Source organism: Sapajus apella, unplaced genomic scaffold, assembly GCF_009761245.1.
Source record: "Sapajus apella isolate SASKATOON/1434 unplaced genomic scaffold, GSC_monkey_1.0 scaffold39, whole genome shotgun sequence".
NCBI classification, from domain to species: domain Eukaryota; kingdom Metazoa; phylum Chordata; class Mammalia; order Primates; family Cebidae; genus Sapajus; species Sapajus apella.
In genome coordinates this window covers 18,223,845-18,236,923 of record NW_022436979.1, presented here as the reverse complement: position 1 = coordinate 18,236,923, position 13,079 = coordinate 18,223,845, and the positions used below count along the sequence as shown (strand labels likewise).

The 13,079-nt window shown below is 45.1% G+C and overlaps 1 protein-coding gene across 6 annotated transcripts in view; it reads left to right on the top strand.

Moving 5' to 3' along the window:
- Positions 1 to 13,079, top strand: part of ACSL1 (acyl-CoA synthetase long chain family member 1) — a 71,910-nt gene that overhangs the window by 23,340 nt on the left and 35,491 nt on the right. The window lies entirely within an intron of this gene.

Sequence of the window (13,079 nt, the reverse complement as noted above, 5' to 3'; positions counted from 1 at the left end):
TAGGCACTGTGGTCAGCCCAGAGGATTCCACAAGGAAAAAGACAGCACAGAGCCCCTGTTCTCACAGGGGTTAGATTCTGGCAGGAATGAGAGTTATCAAACAAATGTTACCATAAGAATGTTTGCACGTGCATCTAATACTTGGTGCTTCTAATACTTACAACACATCCTCAGGCTGTTGAAAGGGACTTTGGGATATCAGATAGAATGGGGCTGGCAGAAGAACGTGGCTGCAGAATTCAGGGTAGGACATGAAGAAACAACGCTTAAGAGGCACGTCTGGCTGGGTTGCTGAGTGCTGTGGTTGTGTGAGTGACTTGGGCAAACTGGAAGCTGTGCGCTCTTGTTAGGAAAATGAAACCAGAACGCAGGTGATTAGGGCTTAATAGGTGGGATGGCATAGGGAAACCTTAGGATCTTTTGAGGAAGATTCTTTCTTAGTGCTCCTGCCCTCCCTGCCTTCCCTAGTGAGAAAGGCGGGGTGTGGAGAAGATGAGGAGGCCGCATGCTCAGTAGTACTTCTACTCCTCACTGTTCTTTGCCTTTCTCTGTGGTCACTTGCTTTCCCCTACCCAAGTCAGTCACCCTTCAGTGTTTCCCGTGTTCAGCAGATACGCAGAAGAACGTTGTGAAACGTTGTGAAACACAGGATCCTCCCATTTACTGCTTCCAGATGTAAGAGATGGAGGGCCTTCCCCACCCTCCGGGGCTGACCGCTGCAAAGGGAGTGTGTGCCCTTCTACATAAAGTCCTGGCTGGAGTCAGCATTTTGTTATTTATAGGATTCTAGGTCTTTGTTTTATTTTAGACAAGTTCTTGGATTCATTGATATGAAACTCTTAAAATATATAAAAGATTATTCAGTCTAATTCATGCCAAAATATAAATATAGAATGACTGAACTACTGCTGAGAAAAGTTAATTTTCTACTTGATTTCTATTTAGAAGGTCAGGGTACCTTAATGTTTCACCTCAGCTAATCACATACCAGTAATGAGTGGAATCTCCCTTTCCCTAAGGGATTCCTGTGGGGTTCTGGCTTTCCTTATCTACTGGCAGAGCACCTGATGTGTCACGGCAGCACTGCCATCTCTATGAAGAGTTGTTGGCAAGTGCAGAGTTAAGACATGTATAATTTAGCAGTAATTGTAAGAAATGAGTAATTCCTATTATATGAGAAATTGTGGAGGCACTTAACATGTGGTTTTAAGACTTTAGCTTAGCATAAAGGCGTTGTGCCTTATTAAAATAATTACAAATGTCCTCTATAGAACAATTTAAAAATTCGGATATGCAGCAAAAGATGAAAATCTATAATTTTACTGCCCAGTAAAGAAGCTTCCTGATTTTTCTCTGTTTATAGAAAATTGATTTAGCTCTTACTTTCAGAATGTGTGTGGCTTAGAAATAGATACTAAGCTTGCTTTGCCTTTTTAAAAAAATAAGTTAAAAATTTAAATTTAAGGTTGGGCACAGTGGCTCAAGCCTGTAATCCCAGCACTGTGGGAGGCCGAGGCGGGTGGATCACGAGGTCAAGCGATCGAGACCATCCTGGTCAACACGGTGAAACCCCGTCTCTACTAAAAATACAAAAAATTAGCTGGGCATGGTGGCGCGTGCCTGTAGTCCCAGCTGCTCAGGAGGCTGAGGCAGAGGAATTGCCTGAACCTAGGAGGCGGAGGTTGCGGTGAGCCGAGATCGCGCCATTGCACTCCAGCCTGGGTAACAAGAGCGAAACTCCGTCCCAAAAAAAAAAAAAATTTAAAAGTAGCCGTGGAATTATGGTGCTTAATAATTACAGATGCTTTGATATAGCTAGCGTCATCCAATGGACATCTAGGACAGGGAAAGAGGAGCTTGAGTCATTTCATAAGGCACTGGTGAAGAACCTGTGCATCTAGAGTGCTACAGGGGCTGGCAGTCGGAGTGGAATATTGTTGCTCTGTCCCTACTTTGAAAACAAGTAAGCAGGGTTTACCATTTCCCACCCTCACTCTGTATCCACATCTCACATGCATAATTTTTATCACCCTCCTCATCCAATAAAGTTTACATGGACAATAAAATGAGAAAAACCCGCATTTTTTGGTTTAGCCACTTCTCATCACAACCCACGCTGGCTGTCACCCAGCTACTGATTTTTAAGGCAGTAGCACAGAGGTTCTTTGTAAGTTACACCTTTCGAAATTTCCTTTTAAAAATCAGTATTGTAGGGCTGGATGCAGTGGCCTATGACTGTAATTCCAGCACTTTGGGAGGCCAAGGTGAGAGGATTTCTTGAGGCCTGGAGTTTGAGACCAGCCTGGGCAACATAGCAAGACCTCATCTCTATAAATTTTATTTTAATTAATTGGGGTGGTCGCTCATGCCTGTAGTCCCAGCTACTCAGTAGACGAATTGTTTGAGCCCTTGAGTTGGAGGCTGCAGTGAGCTATGAGTCTGCTGCTCAATCCAGCCTGGGCAAGAGAGCAAGACCCTGTCTCTTAGAAAAACAGAGGATGTTAGCACTCATGCTGGTGACCTCTAATGAAGACCTAAATTAGAGAACGGGACAGACAAGCTGGGTTAGGAACAGAAACCAAAAAGTGTTTCCTAAGTTTTGGAGCCTGGACTGATCAGGGCCCTGTCTGAAGAACCATGTCCCTGGGTCTGGAGTGGCAGCTCACAACCATAACTGTGACTCCCTGCATGCCAAGGAGGAACTTCCATCTTCTGAAGGATTTTCCTCCTGCTGCTTTGTGACTTTGATCAGTGGATGGAAGCAGATTTGGTGGGTTTGGTTTGTTTTTACATCACTGTCACAGATGATGCAAGATTTCCGGTGTCAGCTGATGTTCCGGTTTAGCCTGGCGAAATGTTTTAGCCTGCTCAGTTTGAAGCCCCATGGCCCCCTAGTGAAAACGGTCTTCACTGGAGGGACTGGAACCCTTTTGGGATTGGCCAGAGCCTAGACACACGTGGTTGCAGTTAAGCAAAGTACAGGAACATGTTGGAGTGGAAAGGGACCAGGGAAAAGACGGATGGGGCAGATGTGGGACTGGACTCCAACTTACGCCAGGCAGCCTTGGGCAAGTTCACCAGGCTCTTCTGACTTTCAGATTCCTTATGTGGAAAACAGAAGGGACAGTACGTTTTCTCCTTCAGTGTTGCTAAGAGGACTGAGTATGCAAAGTCTGCTTGCCCCACAATAAGTAAACAGCAAATGTTAGTTTTTTCCCTTTCTCTTTTAACCTTCACATTTTATACACAAGAAAACTGAGTCCAAAGAGGCAAAATTGTATCAAACAGTTAGTGGAAGGCCCAGAACTCTGTTATGTTGCCCTTATTATAGTAGTAGAAAATTGTATATTATAACGAGGGCTTTGGGGAAGGGGGCAGTAACCCAGGATAATGAAAGTTTTGGAATCTGTCCAGATCAATTTGAAGAGTCAGTGGCTTGAGCCTCTGAACCCAGGAGCAACCTTTGTTTATTTAGAGGCGGAGTCTCGCTCTGTCGCCCAGGCTGGAGTGCATGGTGTTACAGCTCAGTACAGCCTCAAACTCCTGGGCTCAAGCTGTCTTCTCACCTCTACCTCTGAGAGTAGCTAGAACTATAGGCATGCACCATCATGCCCAGCTAATTAAAATCATTAGTTTTTTTAGAGATGAGGTCTTGCTATGTTGCCCAGGCTAGTCTCAAACTCCTAGGCTCAAGCAATCCTCCCACCTTGGCCTCCCAAAGTGCTGGGGTTACAAGTGTGAGGTCCAGCACCTCACCTAGAGCAGGTTCTCTTGAAAATGGACATACAGGCAAATGAGTCTAAAGGTAGTCCTGGAAATGGAAGGAGCAAAAGGGACAGGTAAAATAAAATCAGAGTCTAGGTTCTGTTGGGTATCGGATCAGAAATTGTCAAGAATTGGGTAGTGGGCTTAGTGGGCTGGGCACAGTGGCTCACGCCTGTAATCCCAGCACTTTGGGAGGCTGAGGCAGGTGGATCACCTGAGGTCAGGAGTTCAAGACCAGCCTGACCAATATGGTGAAACCCCATCTCTACTAAAAATACAAAAATTAACCAGGTGTGGTGGCATGAGCCTGTAGTCCCAGCTGTTTGGGAGGTTGAGACAGGGGAATTGCTTGAACTCGGGAGGCAGAAGTTGTAGTGAGCTGAGATTATGCAATTGCATTCCAGCTTAGGTGACAGAGCCAGACTCCATCTCAAAAAATAAAAAATAAAAAGAATCAGATAGTGGTGAGGACTGGTATGAAAGGGGCACAGGACTGTGAAAACCTGAGCGGTTCTGCCCTTCCCTCATCCTCTGTCCCTGAACCAGCTCAGACATAGGTGGAGTCAGAGCAGAACTTGGTGTTGATAGAGTTTCAGGTCCACCTATCAGAGGTTGAGAGATTTAGGACATGAACCTTTATGAATATAGATGAGAGCCTTTGTAATTGCTGAAGGAGGTAGTAGTGCAGGCAAGTCCTGTGCAACACCTGCTGCTCCCGGTTCGTATGGACCCCTATGACATTCACAGAAGCCCAGACTGTCTGAGTTGTTCTGGGCTTGTCTCACATTCAGCACTGCACCAGCACAGCCAACCTGGCCCCGCTCTGGATTGGAAGCACCCTCAAAGGGTGCTTCCTGTGGAAGCAGTTCGCTGGACTGAGGCGAGCCACTGGAATTTTGGATAATGGGCTCTGGTGTCACCTGGGAATGGCAATGGCTCCTGTGTGGTCCTGTGTGCCAGAGGAAGCCATTAGTGATGAGCCCCATGCAAGTGGCATCTGCCCTTTTTCTGCTCCTTCTAAGCCAGCGGCATGGAGACCCTCCAAAGAGAGTATCTGAGTTCCTCTTCTTAGGAGAGAGGTGACATGGTGGCGTGAGATGACTGACTTGTCAAATTAGTTCAGAAAGATTTTTGACAACTACTACAAGATTATAATTTACTTAAACAAAACCTGTGATATTTGTTGTTTGTTTTTAAATATTAGAGAAGGGAATAAATTTCAGCAAGTTTGTGCCTTCAAGTCTTTTCTAAGACTTAATTTTAAGAATATCAGAACCTGGATTAAGGTTTACTCCTGGTGACTAACCCAGTTAATCTACCACAGATTCACTGTTTAGACTATTATCAGACCAGGTTCCAGCCTGGGTTCTTATCTTTTAATACATAGAACCAGCTCCTTGAGTATAACTGATCCTGTTTCCTACTTGGATGACTAAATTTCATGCCATTAATCTCATGATCTCCGGGTCACATGCTGGCTGGTAGCCCTTTTCATGAGAGACTGAAATGTATATATCCATATGTTGGCGTATATATATGGTTAGCAACTTGCTTTAGCATTTTAATCCTGTGCTTCTTAAAGCCTGCTACAGAGGATGCGACACTTTGGGCTTAATTCTCCACAGCTCACAGAGAATAGTTGTCAGATCTGTATTCATTCAGCAAGGACTTGAGTTTCTCCTGCATGATATGCAAAGTACCAGGGCAGAACAGGATGGTGCCTTCAGGGAGCCCCAGGCCAGCAGGAAATACTGCCCAGACCCCATGCCCTTGGCAGAGGGTGAGAGCCATCTTAAGACTGAGAGCAATCAATGCAAGTGACTTGTTTTCGTGCCATAGAATATAGGATTTGGAAGAAGCAAACTAAAGGTGGCATATCCAGGCTGTGGAAGCAGTGCTCAGTCAACAGCATGGTTTTACAGTTCAAAAGTCACAGCCCACACAGCCCTTCTCAGCGTCGTGGCCTTCATGAACAAACCACAGACCTCCCAGCTCACATGCATACTGCGACAAGGACTGGTGTCCTTCGTCCATGTTTAGAGGGTGTATATGGAGCATATTACTGAGTAGGATTTCCCCATGTGGCTGGTGGAATCCCTCATTTCACATAACCATACGTCTCACACTTGTATGCATGTAAAGGCCCACTTGAAAACTGGGAGAAGTAATTTTTGCAGGAGAAGAGAAAAGCTCGTTGATTGATAAGTTTTTATGAAGACTCACACCAGACTTGTGGAGATAAAGCAAGTGCAGGCCTATAGGGGTCATGCCAGTGGAAACACTAAGGGTGGCGAGGCACCCTTTTGGACTTGAGTGGCTGGGGCCCACTGAGCGTGAACTGTTGTTGATCTGGGCAGGATTACACATGTCTGTAAGGCAGACATCTGGGGACAAGCCCAGGTGGAAACTGCCGGGAGAGGGCAGGAAGGGAGCTGTGCAGGAAGGGCAGTTGGGTTGGGTTGGATGGTGATGTCACTCGCCCTCACTGACACCAGCCTGGTGGGTCTGTAGAAGGAATGTCACAGTCAGCTGCAAGATAGGGTGATAGATGAATGAATTTGAACCAGGTGGGAGGTAGCAGGTAAACACGGAGAGGAAGAGAGAAGTAGTAGGAACAGTAGTGGCCTCTGGTTGTTTCTGCAGTCATTTGTAAATGTGACCTAATAAATACTGTTTCTGCAGTCATTTTTAAATGTAAACTTGACTCTCATCTCTGGGAAGCTTTGGAACAGAAATCAGTTATCCGATGTGTATTTAACTAGAAGTGTGTGAGACTTCAGAAGAATCTCCTGATCCAGTGCTCTGGTTTCATCTTTGTCCCTCATCCGTATGTGAACCTTGGCTGGTTTTAGGCATTAACTTCCATTTACTTACCATGTGTGGTTGTAGATTCCAGGTCACTATTCCCCATGGCCTGTTCTTCCATGGTTTTGATAGCAATATAATTGTGCAAGTGGTCAGATGAAGATGGGAGCAAAGATATCCCCTTTTAATTCTACCCCTAGCAACTTTGCTGACTTGGTACTGAGGGAATTCCTGAAAAGTATTCCAGCGTTTGAGGGCATTTGCGGCAGGCAGCCCTGGCCATAGGGGCAGTGGAGTGGTATATTAGTCAGGGTTCTCTAGAGGGACAGCACTACTAGGATGGATATGTATCTATATATGTGTGTGTATGTGTGTATGTGTGTGTGTGTGTGTGTGTGTTTATATGTATAAGTTTATTAAGGAGTATTAACTCACATGATCACAAGAGCCCACAGTAGGCCGTCTGCTAGCTGAGGAGCAAGGAAGCCAGTCCGAGTCCCAACGGTGAAGGACGCGGAGTCTGATGTCCCAGGGCAGGAAGCATCCAGCACGGGAGAAAGATGTAAGCTGGGAGGCTAAGCCAGTCTGGCCTTCACATTCTTCTGCCTGCTTTTTATTCTGGCTGTGCTGGCAGCTGATTAGATTTTGCCCTCCCAGATTAAGGGTGGGTCTGCCTTTCTCAGCCCACTGACTCAAATGTCAGTCTCCTTTGGCAACACCCTCACAGAAACCCCGAGGATCAATACTTCGTATCCTTCGATCCAATTAAGTTGACTCAGTAATGACTGTCATAGGTGGGTGGAGAGTATGCTTAGAGGGCTGTTTTTCTTCAGAAATGTTATTCTGGCAGGGCAGGGTGCAAAACCAGCGTTTTCATGCCCTGAGTTAATTTTAGCACCTTTTCTGAAACTTCATGAGCTTCTTAATAACAAATTATGAACAAATCTTGCTAAATTACTTTTTCCTTATAAAACTCACATTATAGGAAACAACTGAGTTGCTCTCTAAGAGACTGTAAGACCTGTCTGCTGACTTAGAGACGTTTTTAGGTGGCTGACTTAGGTAGGAAAGTGTCAGCGCTGGTAATGAGCAATGGTGGTTGTCGGGGGCGCCCTGCAGGGTGAAAACTGAAGGCATAGTTTCTGATCTTTATGCCAACACCAGGCCACAGGAGTATTAAGTGCCTGGCTTAGGAATTCAAGGAAAGAAAGAGGTTGATTGTTATCTTTGAAAAACTATTTCCGGGCTCCTTTTACCCAGGAAGAAAAAGCCGAAGGTCCTACGGATATATAGGGAATATGATAAAGCAGGCCTGGAAACACAATTTGACTTTGTACAAATGATGCCACTTCTCAGAGGCTTCATCAAACAAAGGACGTATATACACATAAATGACAGAAACACGTGCTGTAGTATTTGCTCATGTTTGAAAATAGCCTCCCCCAAATGGAGCCGACTGGTACCAAATGAAAAATGACCAGCGTAGGCTGTCTGTGTTTCTTGACAAAATCCCTTCAGCAACCAGTGTCCAAAAACCGACCAAAGGTAGTAGATAGGAATGTGGCTTCTTTGACTAGGCAGAAGTGAAGCAGAATGCCTTGTATATTCAAATGGTTGACATGTAAAAATTCTACTGGCAGTCCTGTTTTCTGGAATGAGTGTATTTGTAGGAATTTGGATGTTTGACTTCAGATTTTCTTCCCTTTCATCGAGGTGGGAGGGTAATACTTTCCCTCTTGTGGTCGGCTGATTTTTTTTCTGGTGATGAGATATTTTGCAAAGTACCATGTCAGCCTCCTACCCCTACTCTGTCCCTCTTCAGCAAATCTTCTGATTGGGATAGTGGGGAGCCAGGAAGTTGGAAACTGGAGATGAACTAGGAATGAAAAGAAAAAAGGTTCTGAGGATTAGAGGCAAGTGTCGAAGAATCAGAAAACCCAGCCAGGCACATGTGATCTGGACCCTACCTCTTCAAGGATGAAGGATGTCTCCACACACAAATAAAGGCCGTGTGCATGTTTGGGACCTGGCTGTGAACCGTAAAGCAAACCTTGATATATCTGGATGTCTCATTGAGCTGGGTTCAAACCTCTGCTCCACTGCATGGTGGACATGGGGCTGAGAATGGAGGCGGCCCCTGAGTCTGAGCTTCCTCATCTGGAGAGGGCCTGGCCTTTAGCAGGCTCTGTAGACATTCCCTCACCTTTCTGTCTTTCCTGCACGATGTCAGGTTAGTTCTGTCCTTTCTGCTGGGAGGAAAGGATCTTGGGAAGTCAGCTAGTTAAAAATAGTGAGCATGAATAGTGAGCATGAGGACGCATTGCTAACCTTGTGACATTTACAGTTCACTGTGTTGGGGGTGGAATCTGGAATTTTAAAAATATCTGTCCATTGTCATTTATAAATTATCGTGGAGAGGGAGTTGCCCAGAGGCTGGCCTTTAAAAGACCTAATGTAATAGATCAGAGATGTAGTTAGCTAGATACGAGAACTGACTGCCAGAGTTCCTCTCTGAAAGGTCACTGGATGGAAAAGTAGTTTTGTGTCTGTTTACAAAAAGCAGCACGTGACGGTGTTCTGAGCAGCCTAAGATGCGTGTAAGATGTAAATGCTGGGAAGGATACGGTTGGCGCTCTGCATCCATGGATTAAAAATATTCCGTGGCAGTAAATGGATGGTTTTGTCTGTATTGAACACAGACAGACATTTTTTCCTTGTCGTTAGAGAGACTATTTAGAGGATAGGAAAGATGTGCATAGGTTATATGCCAGTACTGTGCCCTGTGGATTTGGATATTCTAGAGGGGAACAGCTGTATAGACCACCTGGTAGGTATTAGAAGGAACAAAAAGGAATCCTTTTTACCCCCGGACTGTGGTTCTTCATGCTCCTTTGCATCCTAGAGATGGATCCCGCGTTAGAACCCAGCCACGTCTTTGGTAATCTCTTTAGAAGTCACTTGGCTCTGCCTCTCCCCCTTCTCTTCCTTTCCCTCCTCTCTCTCACTCTCCCCTCCTTTCTCCCTTTCGCCCTGCATCCACCTCCCATCCCTCTCTTGCATAAACAGTAACAACACACAGTCATTTAACTGCTATGCCCTGTAGTGCCATTTGGAGATGGAGACTTAGGAGACCCTGATTGGTATAGCTTGAAATCTCTACCCCTAAGAAATCCTCAAGGGCATAATTTGCTTTTGCATTTAAGGAGAGGAATAGCACAAAATACCTGGCCATTGTGTTCCTATTAGTTAAATACTGGTGAGCGTTCTGGCCTTGGGAACCTTTGATATGCAGATGTTCAAGGTTTCAGAGTTCTCTGCCCTTCGTGCCCCCAGGGGAACTTGGACTTGTTTCCTAATTCAGCCCCTGTGGGGCACTGACTTCGGGAGGAACCTCAGCTGGTAGAGGTGTTGTGGAATATACTTGTGACCACAATTTCACTGTAGTGGGTTTGACTTACCATTTTTTTTTTTTAACTGGGAAAGCTATATAACCACTTTAAGGAGGTCTGTAGCAAAGAAATAAAATATCCATAATGCCTGTTGACTCACTGGCTCATGACTGATGTCCTGGACATTCAGTTGGGGTTATCTGCTTTGCTTACCCTGTTTCTTGAGCCCAAGCGACTCCCACACACACTGCCCCCTCTCCCCCCATCAATAGGTTATGTTGGAAGGCCATAAAGGCCAAATTTAAGCAATTTTTTAATTTAAATAGGCGTTCCTAGAAATAGCCACGTGGACATACATAATATAGTATTTAAATCCCCAGCTTTTGAAGTGACTCTATCTTGCAAAACCTACAGACATCTTTTGGGCTCCAATTGTTACAGCTGTGCTTCCCAGCACTCGGCTTGCAGCCCCTTGCTTATGTAGATATAACTAAGGTTGCTGAAACTCAGTTTTAAATATAGCATTTTTGTTCAAAGAATGGTAACACTTGGCGGGGTACAGTGGCTCACGCCTGTAATCCCAGTACTTTGGGAGGCTGAGGCAGAAGGATCACTTGAGCCCAGGAGTTTGAGACCAACCTGGAAAACATAGTAAGACCTTGTCTCTACAAATAATTAAAAAATGAGCCAGGTGAGGTGGCATGTGTCTGTGGTTTCAGCTACTCAGGAGGTTAAGTGGGAGGATTGCTTGAGACCAGACAGTTGAGACCGCAGTCAGCCCTGTTGATGGCACTGAACGCTAGCCTAGGCAACAGAGCATGACCCTATTTCGAAAAAAAAAAAAAAAAAAAAAGAAAGATTAATTATTGGAATGTGTGGTCCTTTCATAGAGCTGTGGATTTTGAAGCACAGATATTAATGTTTTGTGCCCTTCCCCCTTCTTATTCAACCCCCTTTCTTGAAATGATGGTTATATCTGACAACTGAATGACAGTATGACCTTTTATCCAGTATCGTGGAGCCTTCAATTAGTGTCTCCTTTTGGCAGATGTCTCATTTACTGTTTCATTTTCAAACTTTTCTCATTATTCTAATTGCTGATCAGTGTAATAATAAATATCACGCTCCAGGATACAGTGTCAAGATGATGCTTTATTGGGGATATCATTCACTTCTTTCACTTTGATTTAGCTCGTTTGCCTCCATGTTTCACGGATTCCAAAAGATTATACGCCACCAAAAACATAAACCTAACTAACTAATTATTTAGCTAAAAGTTTGTTATAAAATGGTCCTGCAGAGCAGTGGTTCTCAAAAGAAAATTTGGGAAGTTGACCAGGGAAAGGTAGTTGGCCTGTCGTGAAGGGATGTGGTCTCTGTATGTCCAAAGCTAAACTCAACCTCTTTTCTGAAGCCTACCCCAGTGCCCAGTCTTCTGTTTGATTAAAGGGAACAGTTTTCCTTCTCAGCCCTCCTCCTTTTTGTCTACACCCCATTGCCTGTCAAATCCCGTTCATGAGTGCTGCAGCACGCCCAGTGTCTCGGTCCTTCTCTGCTCCCCACTGCCACCGACCTAGCCAGGTCTGTAGGAGTTGGCTTCTCTCCAGTCTCTCCCCTCCCTCCTGTTCCACACACCGCTTCTTGCAGATTTCTTTCTAACCCATTAGCCCATCTTTACCACTTCCCTGTTGGGAGACCTTGCTGTCTCTAGGAAGGTGCATCTCAAACTTTAGTATCCCCCCGGAGGGCTTCTTAAAGCATTGCTGGGTTGCACCCCCAGAGTTTCTGATTCAACAGGTCTGGTGTGATTTGCTTTCTTAACAAGTGCCAGGTGTTCCCCAGACCACACTGTGACAAAGAACCTTGGCTCTCGGGTGGGCCTGTGCACCTGAGCTTTCAGTCCCACTTCTTTCTGCTCATCCTGACTCTGCCTGCACTCTTCTGCACAGCCAGTGTTCCTTGGAGTCCCTCTGGTCACTCAGAGACAAGACTTGGGCTCCTTCAGAACAAGGATGTGTCTTGTTCACCTTATGCCCATCTGCCCATTCATAGCTAGGGGTACTCCTCTGCTGAGTGCAGAAAGTGGTGTTGCTTTTGAAGAGATAGCCTTGAAAAAGACCATGAATGCATTTCTGTTGTGTCAAGAGATATAGAAGGTACCATCCCAAGAAGAGCATTGTGAGGACCTCCCTGTGCAGCCAGGCCTCCTGCATCTCCAGGCCATGTTGAGACAAGCACACTTCACCATGCATCTGTCGTACTTTTCTTGTTTCTTTTCACTCCCTCTCATTTTTCCTATTTTCTATCATTTTGTCCTTTCCTCCTTTCTCTTTCTACCTTAGCCTTGGTGCACTGGGTGTTTTTGGCGGCATCATAGGTTGAGGAGGCTTCTGATACTCACTACAAAGCCACAGAATTCCTTCTGAATTTCAGCCTATTTGTTGGCGTCAAGATTGAGGTGATAGAGGACTTGTACTGTAGTTAGAGCATGTTACTGGGTGCACGAGTAATGTTCGACACCATCCTAGTTTACAGGAAAGTTCTTCTGTAACAAAAAGTAACCCTGTAAGTAGATGCATGATGTCTCCATTTTACAGAAAAGAAAGCAGACTCAGCGATTAAGTAATGCAAGATACTGAAGTGAAGATATTCTTCCATTCTTACGCACACAAAGAATAACTTTTTTGCTTTATAAAGTAGCTTAATAAGAATGTTTGGAATCCCCAGCACTTTGGGAGGCCGAGGCAGGTGGATCACGAGGTTAAGAGATCGAGACCATCCTGGTCAACATGGTGAAACCCCGTCTCTACTAAAACTACAAAAAATCAGCTGGGCATGGTGGCGCGTGCCTGTAATCCCAGCTATTCGGGAGGCTGAGGCAGGAGAATTACCTGAACCCAGGAGGCGGAGGTTGCGGTGAGCCGGGATCGCGCCATTGCACTCCGGCCTGGGTAACAAGAGTGAAACTCTGTCTCAAAAAAAAAAAAAAAAAAAAAAAAAAAGAATGTTTGGAATCATGGCTATAGGTGTTAGAAACTTTCTGCCAAGAGAAAGAAGACAGTGTGATGATTAAAAGATATGATTGGGCCATATTTACTCCAGAAAACTATTTGCAGTTTT